Genomic DNA, 12487 nt, shown 5'->3' with positions numbered 1-12487 from the left:
AGTAAGACTAAAACTGCATCATTTTGTTTTGAAAAGACAAACTTTAATATGAAGAACTATTGACTCTGATGAACGACTTTCACGGGAAGCCATTGCTTCAGATGAGTTTCCAGCGGCACAGACCAGACAAGAGAGGGCTCAGAATGCTAAAGGAGCCTTTCATCTTCAAACTCCATTTCTAAACAGTTCAGTTTAAGCAAAAACCAAACCAAAGCAAGGAGATGGAAAGGAAAAAACAGAGCGAATGTAATGAAAAGCATCCTCTTTCCAAATTTGCCTTTTCCTTTGAGTCATATTTTATTCAGAATTTTTCTCCTCATGAAGCTAACGTTCTCCATTTAGATCAACAGAACACTCATTCAACTTCAAAGTGAGGTGCTACCCAATTCTAGAATCACAAATAAAAATCAATTATGTCTCTAATAAAATCCAAAAACATTTAGGATGTTTTTGTTTTTAACAAGTGTTGAGCAAGTTATTTGAAAGACATAAATCTATGATCACAGAAGTAGCATTTTTAGAAAGGCTGAAAACAGAATGCACACATAGAGATAGCAAAATAAATAAGGAGAAAATATCAGAATTATTAAAACTTAAAATAAATCAGCAGAATAATTAAAAACTTGGAAGAAACCTGGGCAGTATTGGCATATGCCTTTAATCCTTGCACTCAGGAGGCAGAGGCAGGTGGATCTCTGTGAGTTCAAGGCCAGCCTGGTCTACAGGAGCTAGTTCCAGGACAGGCTCCAAAGCTACAGAGAAACCCTGTCTCATATAAAAAAGAAAAAAATGAAAGAAAGAAAGAAAGAAAGAAAGAAAGAAAGAAAGAAAGAAAGAAAGGAAGGAAGGAAGGACGGAAGGAAGGAAAGAAGGAAAGAAAGAGATAGAAGAAAAAGAAGTTTGGAAGAAGGACAGGTGGATTGGGCAGTCTGGTGATGCCAATGTGCCAGTTTAAAGAGCTACAGGGCAGGACATAACCCTGAGTAGGAGGTGCCATGCCCAATACATGTCTATGAGGAAGGTTTGACTACTCCTTTGGGATGGAATTAAGAAAACTGAGGTGGCATACAGTTGTAATAGAACAGAGACTCTCAAACTGTGAGTCACAAACCCTACAGAGGTCGCATAACAATTCCTAACAGTAGAAAAATTACAGTTATGGAGTAGTAATGAAATAATCCTATGTGTAAGTCACAACAACATAAGAAAGTATATTAAAGGGCCATACCAATAGGAAGGTTGAGAACCATTTAATAGAGTCTACAAGGAGGACCTGCCAAAAAAAGGAACATTGACAGATCCATCACCTGTTGTTATCACAGAAAAAAAAAAAAGAAAGCTCCTTCAAGTAGGAAGATTCTGCAAACGGTGCAGTCTCTTAGAAAAATTAAATCTGTTTTTGACAGATTGCTGGTCCTTTCCTGTCATTTGTCATTCGAGATCATATTCCCTTAGTTGTCTGGTGTGCTTTCCAACTGCTTTTTCATTGACATGACCATGTATATTATTCTCCTTGTGCTTTTCATGTTAATTGAATACTGAATTTCAACAAACATTCATGTTGGCTTTTTACTCAGTTTTTCCTGATATTCAGCTGGATGTTTCTTCCTTTTCTCATTCTGTTTTTAAGCCTTCTTTGGACATTGTTTCGGATTCATCAGCACTCAAAGCTGGCACAGAGTCTCCTTGTGGCCTTTTACCCAAACTAAACTTAGATCCCCTGACATTAGCATTATTCATACTTTCCAGTCACTGAGACATCAACATTATCCTAAACTCCACAGCTTATTCAGATTTCACTCAACTTGGGTTTTTTCATTTATATCTGTTTTTAGTCCGTGCTCAATTCTAGATACTCTGTCATTCTTAGTATGTCTTCTGAGTTTCACCTGACAGTATTTAATCTGGCTCTTTCCATAACTGTGAATTTTTAGAACATTTGGACATTTCAAACTTTATTGAAATACTTGAGTTTCTCTAAATTTTTTCATCATAAGTAGACTTGGGGTCTGGATTTTGCAAGGAACACTAAGGGAAAAAACTACTTGCTGGATAATATTTGAGTCCATAACAGCCATATGATGTCATATTGATGCTGATCACACAAATAGAATTTGGCCTAACAACCTTAAAGGGGAGAGGTGACTTCTTAGATATTACATGTCATCTGCATTCTTTCTTCCTATGTAGATCATCAATCTTTTCCCAACATGTCTATAAACTTGATAATGCATTATAATTTCTAAATATTGTCATTTGGATACTTTGAGTACAAGCAAAGGTTAATTTCAACTTCATCCCAATTTGATTGGACATTGAAGGAAAATGTATACATGGTGTCTATTTGTACTCTTGGCTCATTCTCTCACTATTAATGTAAACCTCTATCCAACTTAGGCCTCCCTCCCTTTTATTACTCTAGTTATGCCTTTAGAATTTGCATTCATGTTTCAAGCCTATCAGTTGACTTACAAGTCTCACAGAGCTCACTGAATTATCTTAGCCGGAAAATATCTTACCAAGATCCTCATGTTCCTGTTTCACCTGGGGCCTTTAGGCTAATTACATGTTAGTGGACATTTCAATGTTTTGTCATGAAACTTTAACATGCAACACTATATCTACATGAGTAGATTAAAGGCCATAATGTAGATCAAGAACCATAGAAAGAAATTTGCCTTTTTTCCCCGTGGTGTAATTTCTAAAGTACACATTTACTCAATCATTTGGATTAATAATTTTCTTAATCGTACTGGGTCGGAGGCCAATGTCTTATGATATTTAAAAATATACAACTATGAGAATTTTAGATTAGTGTGACTGGCTAGAAGCTGACTCCATGTGATCTAACAGAAGACAAAGTCAAAAGAGAAAAGAAAAGTAGACACTATTTCAAAGAAAGAGAGAAAGAAATTCAGAACAAAGAAGTGAGAGGGTGTCAAAAAAAGAAAATGGAGGAACATGAGCAACACACCCATGTCAAGTTAGCCAATAGCCATACATTTTATGAAGAAATAATGTCCAGGGGGAAGGGGGAGGGAAATGGAAAGAGGGGAGGAGGTGAAAATTTGTAAGAAGAATAATAATAATAAAAAGAAAAACCAAAAAAAGAAATAATGTCCAAAATATATACAGATCCCACTAAACTAAGCAATCCAATCAATAAGTGGGACAAATAACACACAGTTCTCAGAAGATCAAGTACAAATAAATGGCTATAAATGCTCTTTAAAAGTTCAACATCGTTAGATATTGGTGAAATACAAATTAAAACTGCATTCAGATTCCATCTCTCCCCAGTCCTAATGGCTATCTTTAGGAAAACAAACAAAACTGCTGATGAAGAGGTATATAAATTGTTCTAGGAACTATGGCAGCTCCTCAGAACGCTAGAAATGGAAATATCCTATGATCCAACTATGTCACTTCTGCGTATATGCACTCCAACGACTGTAGGACAAAGCTCCATAAAGATGCCTTTCCATCATACATACTGCAATACTGTTTGTTCACAATAGTTTTGTGTGCTGGTTAGTTGTCAACTTGACACAAGTCAGCATCACCTGGAAAGGTAGAACCTTAGCTGAGGAATTACCTCCATCTGATTGGCCTGTGGCCATGCCTGTGAAGCTTTTTCCTGATTAGTGGTTGAGGTGGGAGGGTCCAGACCACTGCAAGCAGGTCTTCCCTTGGCAGGTGATCCGCACTTGTAAAAGAAAGCAAGCTGAGGAAGCTGTGGCGAGCACGCCAGGTAGCAGCACTTCTCCATGGTCTCTGCTACAGTTCCTGCCTCCAGCTTCTTGCATTGACTTCCTGCCTTGACTTTCCTCTCTGATGAACTGTAACCTGTAAGCCAAAGAAAGTCTTTCTTCCTCCAAGCTGCTTTTGTTCAACATTTTATCACAGCAACAGAACCCAAACTAGGACACTAAGTTACAGAGCTGAGCCATGGTGTCTGTTAACAGAAAAAAAATGAATTTGAAAACTTGTACATATAGAGAGTGGAGTTTTATTTAACCATAAAGGAAAATAAAATTAAGCAATGGGAAATAGATGTAACTGGCCATCATGATATTAAACAAAAAAAGATAGAGAAGGACAAAAGACAAATATCATGTTTTTGTTCTCATTTTCAAGTGATAGAATTCTTTATATACACATAAATCACTATACATGTGTATAAGCATCTATGTGGGTGCATGTGTGCAAGTATGTCTGTGAATGTGTGCATATATATGCAAATATGTCTGTATATGTGTGTGCATATGTGTGTGCATATGTGTGTGCATATGTGTGTGCATATGTGTGTACATGCATATGTGCACGCATGTGTTGCCTGCTTATATATGTCTGGTTGCATTATGTGACTATGTGTGTATCAGTGTCTATGTATATATGTGTGTGCATATATATGTATATATGCACTCATATACAGACATACTTGCATGTATACATAAGAATTTATGTGTCTATGTGTATGTACTTGTATGCAGGTGTGTGTGCATGTGTGTATGCATGCATGTATGTGTTGCATGTATGCAAATATGTCTGTGTGTGTTTTATAACTAGCAGCATTCAATTTCTGTGAGCCAAGAAAGAAACTACTCCAACAGTTCATCCTCATTCTTATCTTCTAGTTGGTTGACTGGTTGGTTGGTTGCTTGCTTGCTTGCTTGCTTGCTTGATTGCTTGCTTGCTTGATTGCTTGCTTGCTTGCTTGCTTGATTGCTTGCTTGCTTGCTTGATTGCTTGCTTGCTTGCTTGCTTGCTTGCTTGCTTGGATGGTTGGATGGTTGCTTGGTTGGTTGATTGGTTGGCTTTTGGATTTTTAAGACCGTGTCTTCCTATGTAGCTCTGTCTGTACTGGAGCGAATTACGTAGACCTGCCTTGCCTCCAAATCACAGAAAATCTCCTGACTTTGCCTCCTGAATTCTGCAATTAAAGCCATGCCTCACTACTGGCTTCTTTCTTATCATTTTTATGTTTCTGTTTTTGTCTTAGTGAATCCCTTTTTTATTGCTATTTACTGTACATTTAGTAGTATTGTTACTTTGCTGTTTTTTAATTTTAGTTTTACATATTATTCTTTGCTAAAATACATGTCACAATACAAGAGAGCCTGGTTGGAAGGAAAGAGGCTAACAGGAGAGGAAAGTGTGTGAGAGCTATGGAGGTAACAAGGAGTGAATACAATCACAGTTTGTGATATAGTGTAAGAAATTGTCTATATAGCCGGGCGGTGGTGGCACACGCCTTTAATCCCAGCACTCGGGAGGCAGAGGCAGGCGGATCTCTGTGAGTTCGAGACCAGCCTGGTCTACAAGAGCTAGTTCCAGGACAGGCTCTAAAGCCACAGAGAAACCCTGTCTCGAAAAACCAAAAAAAAAAAAAAGAAGAAGAAGAAATTGTCTATATGAGGATGATGGTGGTAATGAGAGAATTACAGAATTTCTGAGTTATGTAATTCAGTCTTGGAGTCTGAAAATTTGTTGTATATATTCAGAGTGGAAATTTATTTAGCTATAAAGAAAAGTTAAATTGGCGGGGTTCCAGGCAAGTGCCAGGGCCGATCTCCGGATGGATGAAGAGCCGGGCGGGGGAGCAGGTGCTCCCCAGCACAGGCCTCAGGGCGGCCAGTCCGGCTGCCAGCGATTCCGAAGAAACAGCCCGGGCACTGCCCAGCATGCCCGGCCCTCAGAGGGGAGCACTGCCACCAGCCCTCGGAGACGTCGGGCAGTCCGCGGAGGCACGGCCATCAGCAGAATGTGATAGCACGTGACTACCTCCACCACCTTACCCTCACCTAGAGAGCAGTTACTTCAGAACTATTCTGCCCGGCATTTTATCTTGCACGGCTGACAGACCGCCTCCTCAGTACATCCACCCCAACTCTATAAATGTTGATGGTAATACAGCGTTATCTATCACCAACAGCCCTTCAGCACTAGATCCCTATCAGGCCAATGGAAATGTTTGATTAGAATTAGGTGCTGTTTCAATGGACTCTCGCTCTGTGAACATACATGGTGCCCAAAGTCTTCATCCTAATGATGGCCATGACATGGCATTGGACACAACAATCGCTATGGAGAATGTTTCTAGGGTTAACAGCCCAGTCTTGACAGATGGAATGGCAGAGGAGCGTACAGTGGATGGTGTTGCAGGAGATCATTCGCAAATTCCCAGTGGCTCCAGAAGTCATGAACTCTGTGGATTCTATGAGCAACAACCTGACAGCAGACACTGTAGAACACTGTAGGATGTGTGATACCCATCCATGGGAGTGATCTGGAGCTTCCTATGGTCATGAAGACAGACTACATTGCAAATCAGGTCAATGGGATGTCTGACAGCGCCATCAGTGACTATCCACACCATGGCCATGAGCATCAACTCTGTAAACTCTGTTGTACTCTCTACCTCACACAACCTCGCCTCTCTAGAATATGTTTCTCTCCGTGCAGTTGGTCTTAGCCTAGAGCCTGTGGCTGTCTCTTTCATCACGCAGGAGGTCGCTATGGGAACAGGTCCTGGAGATGTATCCTCAGACAGCTTGGCTTTTGTACCACCTTCGCTGCAAATGGAAGACTCCAATTCAAACAAACAAAACATGGCAACCTTGTCTACAGTTTGGTGCACTCTCTGTGACCCAGCCTACCTTTCAGACTGCCCAGATCACAGACCAGTGACTTTTGTTCCTGACACACCAATAGAGAGCAGAGCAAGGCTGTCCCTCCCAAAGCAACTTGTTCTCTGCACATCCACTGTGGGGACAGAAGTAGGTAGATAGACTGCAGAAATCATTCCTGTGCGGACTTGCTTCGGGATTCTAATTGGTCAGCAGAGTCACTCCATGGAACCAGCAGAGTGGACAGACAAGGCTGTACCACGTCTGGAAGATACACCACAATGGTGTCCTGGAATTCTGCATCATTACAGCTGATGAAAATAAGTGTAACTGGATGATGTTTGTGGGCAAAGCCAGGAACTGTGAAGAACAGAATTTGGTGGCTTATCCCCAAGATGGAAAAATCTGTTTCTTTGCCTTACAAGACATCCCTCCTGAAAATGAACTGCTTTTCTATTACAGCCGAGATTGTACTCAACAGATTGGTGTTCCTGAACACCCAGATGTGCACCTCCGTAACTGTGACGAGGGCTGCAATTCCTATTCAGAGTTCAAAGCTCATCTGACCAGCCACATCCATAGCTATCTCCCTGGCCAGGGCCACAGCAGCAACCACGGGCCAAGCCACAGCTAGGAAAGGAAGTGGAAGTGCTCCTTGTGCCCAGACTTTTAGCTCTCCTTCCAAACTCCACATTCACTTTATGAATCATACAAGCATGAAGCACCACAAGTGTGATTTTTGTAGCAAGGCTTTTAGTGATCCAAGCAACCTACAGACACACCTTAAAACACATACAGGTCAGAATTACTTTGTGTGACAAGTCTTTGACCCACCTACAGTTACACATGGTCAGGGACACGGGTGAGAAGAATCTCAAGTGTGATTACTGTGACAAGCTGTTGTGCAGAGACAGCACCTCAAGCAGCATGTACTCATCCACACACAAGAAAACCAGATCAAGTTTCTGAAGTATCATAAACTATTCTTGAGAACAAAGCCCTTGAAGAAGTATCTTAATTCTCATGAAGGAAAACGAAGCTGTGCCTGTGAGAAATGTCCACAGGGTTATCTAACCAAGTACCATCTCACTTGCCACCTGAAGACCTGCCAAGGGCCACCTCCAGACCCTCAGCACCGGAGGAAGAGGATAACGACTCTGAAGAAGATGATCTTGCAGACTAGGAGAGAACAGAGCAGTGCTATTTACTCAGCAGACGAGCTTCTCCTCTCACATAAATAGAAGGAAAACTGCTCTGATGGACCATGCATCAGGATAACACAACACCAACGCATTGCAGTGGTTTCTAATATGGAACGCTTTCTAATCCTTCCAACCCACTGCCAAAAGTGGACTGGGTGGGGTAACTAAAGCGCTAGTGAAGAATATCCAAAGGTATTCTTTAGAATAGTCTGAGAGACAAGGCATATGTCTATCCTATTTTTAAGCAATGGGTGGCTAGGAAAGAGTCAGCTTTTGGTATCTGCTCTTTATTTGCATAGCAATTTGAGAGATGCATTTATGCCTGAGTCAGCATGGCCTTCTGTCCATACCAATCAGATTTATCTCACATTGTTCCATTATTTTCCCTTCAGTCAATATGTCTTGACCCCAGACATCCCCACTGTTGACCACATATTATGCACTATTGTAAGGTATGCATCTCACAGAGAGAATTGCAGCACAGCAGTGTAAGTGTTTGGTGACTATAATTATACAAATAGATAGATAGATAGATAGATAGATAGATAGATAGATAGATAGATAGATAGATAGATGATAGATGATAGATAGATAGATAGATAGATAGATAGATAGATAGATAGATAGGAAAGTAGCACCTGCCTACCTTCTGGCCACTTGAGAGTTTAGATCCTGCTTCTCCATCTCAGCAGGTATCGAGGGAGCAGGTGGAGAAGCAGTCAAGGGTCAGAGGACAGTGACTGGTAGAGGAAAAGGCCCAGAAAACCGCCTTTAATGGAAGCCAAGGTTAGCCTTCTGGTTATGTGTACATACACGTCTTTATGGTCTAGCCATGTCTCTGACTTCAGGAAAGGCTTCTGTCATTCAGAGAGCACCTGGAATTAACAGGGCCCAAATAATGCCTGCTGGGTAGCCTCCTGTCATGAACTCACCTGACAAGATTGGTATTTCAGCCTACAGGAGGAAGGAGGGAAATGACCTCTTATGTAGGTTTACTTTATGAAAGCCATTAAAATACTGCTGGCTGAAAGCAACGTGTAGTTCCAAATGCATTGGTGGGTTTCACAGTTAGGCCTTCCCAGTTGTCTTCCTGCTAAAGGTCCTCACCAGCTAAGCGTAGAGGATACCAAAGGATTTGGTAGATAGAGAAGGCTATTAGTCACCATATGGGTCTATTTTCAGGTCTCTGCAAGCAGGCATAGCCGCTTTTGGCAAGAAGCAGAAACATCCTGAGGTTGACAGGGTTGATTGAATATGCCTTCCTGCTCAAGGGTACAACCTTGACCGGAGTAGGAAGGACTCTGCTGGCAAGGGTTTTGCTGCTAAAGTATTTACGGGATGAATGTATTTCATTCAAATGTATTCCTTTAGGAAGAATGAAAATCAAAAATTTTAAATGAAAAAAAAGAAAGTTAAATTATGTAATTTACGGGAAATGGTTTCAGCTAAGCATAATCATATTAAAGAAAAATATCAGACACAGAAGGACAAAAGACAAATATTAATATGTGTTTCTCTCATTTTTAGGTGATAGAGTTCTTTATAAACGCATAAACCAATATACCACATGTGTATAAGCATTTTTGTGTATGCCTGCATGTACATGTGTGCATGTGAATGTGCATTAGCTTGCGTGTGTGTGTATGTGCATGTGTGTGGTATGTGAGGCTATGGGCTTGTTTGTGTGTGTTCATGCATGTGTGGGTGTGCTTGTGTTTGCAAATGTGTGTGTGCATGCATATGAGGGTGAGCATCAGTGTTTGCGTGTGTGTGTGAACATTTGTGTCTGTTTGCTTGTGTGGTGTGTATGTGAGTACGTGTGTGTGTGTGTGTGTGTGTGTGTGTGTGTGTGCGCGCGTGTGTGTGTGTGTTCATCCATGTATCTCCCCAGAATATCAAAAGCTGCTTTCAAACGGATGCTGATGAGAATGGGCAGTGCCATCTCACTCCTGACAACTCTCAAGTCCAGTCAAGGGATTGGGTGGACAATGTTCCTGAATGGATGAGTCAGAGTGCAGAGAAATTCGACTTTGTCATGCTCTGGGACTTGTAAGACAGTGCCCAGGCATCATATTGAAAGAGAAGCTATTGTTAAAAAACTGAGCTACCCTGAATGTTTGCACTGGAGTGTCAGAAAGTTCCCTGGTGTTTGTATTATTATTTGCATGTTTATAGTGGCCCTAAAGGAATAAAGAGGGTAGGAAATTGGAGAGGAGCAAGAGGGATAAATTTAATCATAAGATGTGACATGCATGTAGGAAATTCTCAACAACAACAAAAAGCAACTTGGAGATGATCTAAGCAATCTGAAGGACAGGAAGTAATATGCACCTATGGTGGAAGGGTACCAGTGTTTATATAAACAAAATATGCCAGATTTGTACCTAGTAACATAGGGAAAGTGGGGGAGGGAATGGTTAAAGTGAGAGGAATAACATTTCATATGTGTATCTGTAAAAAAAATAGCTCATGTGTCAATATAACACAAAAAATAATAGCACATATTTTTAAAACACCGGCAAGTTCAACTGAGGGGAAGGGCTTAGTAATGGTAGACAAAATTAAAGATAATATGTGCTTAAAAGAAGAGACTTCTTTACAAATCATGTTCATAGCATTCAAGAATGAGAAATGTGAATTGCTGGATATTTCACGACCAAAATAAATGTTTGAAATGATGGATATGCTACATGGGTCACTACACAGTACAAAATGTGTGAAGGCATTACATTCTACATATAAACAAGTATCTGTCAATATAAAGACAGAAATAGTCCTGTTCCTCTTCTGAATATTTTACAATCAATAATGCATGCTTCATTATAACTCACAATCAATAAAACATCCTGTTTTTATACTTTTTTATTTTTGAGATAATATCATTTTAATATCTCTCCCTCCCCTTTCCTCTCTCCCATATACTTCTCCCTACTCTCCTTCAAATTCATGTCCTTTATTTATCAATTGTTATCACATGCATATAAATGTGTGTATACATATATTATCCTAAAATATCATCTGCTCAGTCTATATAATGTTCCTCGTATGTTTTCAGGGCTGACAATTTGTGTTGCGTAACAAATTACTGTGCTCTCAGCATTCCTTCATTGCCTGTAGATCTTTATATAGGGTTGAGGACACATGGGCTTTCACAGTCTACATTGGCATGTTTATTGGTGTTGTCTTTGTCAGCTCATGTTTGGAAAGCCATGTTGCTGAGACTTTATGGGTGTATCTTCTGACATTACTAAGAGACACAATATTACAAAAAACAATCTGATCTGGCTCTTACTGTATCTCCACCCCTTCTTCCACAATGTTCCCTGAGCCTTAGGTGCATGAGTATTTTGCAGATGTAGCTCTTGGGTCTGAGCTTCACAACTCTTTATTTTGATTGACTGGGGATTTCTATAGTAGCCTCCAACTGTTGCAAAAAAGAAAATGATTCATTGATAAAGGATGAAGATTACACTGATCTATGAATATAAGGATAAACGTTTATAGATTGTTGTTAGGGATTATGCTGATTTGGTAAATTATTGGCTGTAGATTCTCCTCCAATAACCATGAGTTCAGTAGCTCTCAGGAGTTGCTAGGTTTCCAGAATCAGACATGATTTCCCTCTTGTTGAGCAGGTCTTAAGTACAACTAGAGATCTTTTGGTTACCACCTAAGGCATGTGTGCTGCTACCACTACACCCTTATGGTTATCATGTCATGCTCCTGGTTGATGCAGTTTGTAGACATCCTGGTTTTTTAAACACCATTATAAATATGTTCTCTAGAGTCATATTTCTGCCTCCAAACAGACGTTACAGTGAGGAACATTTAAGGCATTCAAACAACTAAATCCATTTGTTAAATGTAACAAATATGACCCAGATACCCTTAATAGCAGAACAAAGTTGCTCTTCAAGACACAAATTGAGTTAGACAAAGCCTGTACTTACACATTTATACGCTTATTACAATGCATTAAACTCATAATTTATAAAAGTCATTTTAAGATAATTTAAAATATTCTTGTAGTGATTTAACTTGCATAGTTCATGAATATATAAAGAAATTCTGTTTTCAAGAATGTTGACATCATTTCTATGAATTTCTTGGGAACTGAATATTACAATGTACCTAGAAATATTTGAATTCATCATAATAGACTTTAAAGTGACAAATGGGAGAAGTTGATTTCTGTTCAAATCCTGGCGTCATCTTGCCCTCCTGTGGCCCATTATCAACTTTGCCCTTGTTGTCTCGTCCACAATGAATACACTGTAGAAGACAATTTCCTTGGCAAATTGACTAGTTTTGCAGAACCTCATCATTGTAGCTTGATTTGGTCACTATCTTCCTTACAGTGAAGTATCTTAGTTTTCTTTTTTATAGAAACATTTTGTATACCTCTGTGCTTGAAGTAATAGCCTGCGAATAGCCAGGAGGGTGAAGCTTACAACAGAAAGACATTATGCTAAATAAGCTTCAGCAGCAAGGAAGACTTGGGTACCAGTTTACTTTCTTCAATCATCAATTAGGATTTGGCTTGTGGACAGGAAGAAATGAGTGGTAGGCGGAACGGTGATCAGAGCAGAAGAGAAACTGTTAATCTTTGTGAGTATAGAGACAATAAGGAATCTGCACAGACGTCCCTAAGAGGAT

At 39.9% G+C, this 12487-nt stretch overlaps 1 pseudogene; it reads left to right on the top strand.

Annotated features, from left to right (window-relative positions):
• The first annotated feature begins 5780 nt into the window (after positions 1–5780).
• Positions 5781–7812, top strand: LOC119815225 (annotated as a pseudogene).
• The last annotated feature ends 4675 nt before the right edge of the window (positions 7813–12487 follow it).

The sequence above is a fragment of the Arvicola amphibius genome, chromosome 5 (genome assembly GCF_903992535.2).
Source record: "Arvicola amphibius chromosome 5, mArvAmp1.2, whole genome shotgun sequence".
Lineage (NCBI taxonomy): Eukaryota > Metazoa > Chordata > Mammalia > Rodentia > Cricetidae > Arvicola > Arvicola amphibius.
The sequence above is the reverse complement of the archived record's forward strand: the minus strand, read 5'-3'. Positions and strand labels throughout refer to the sequence as shown.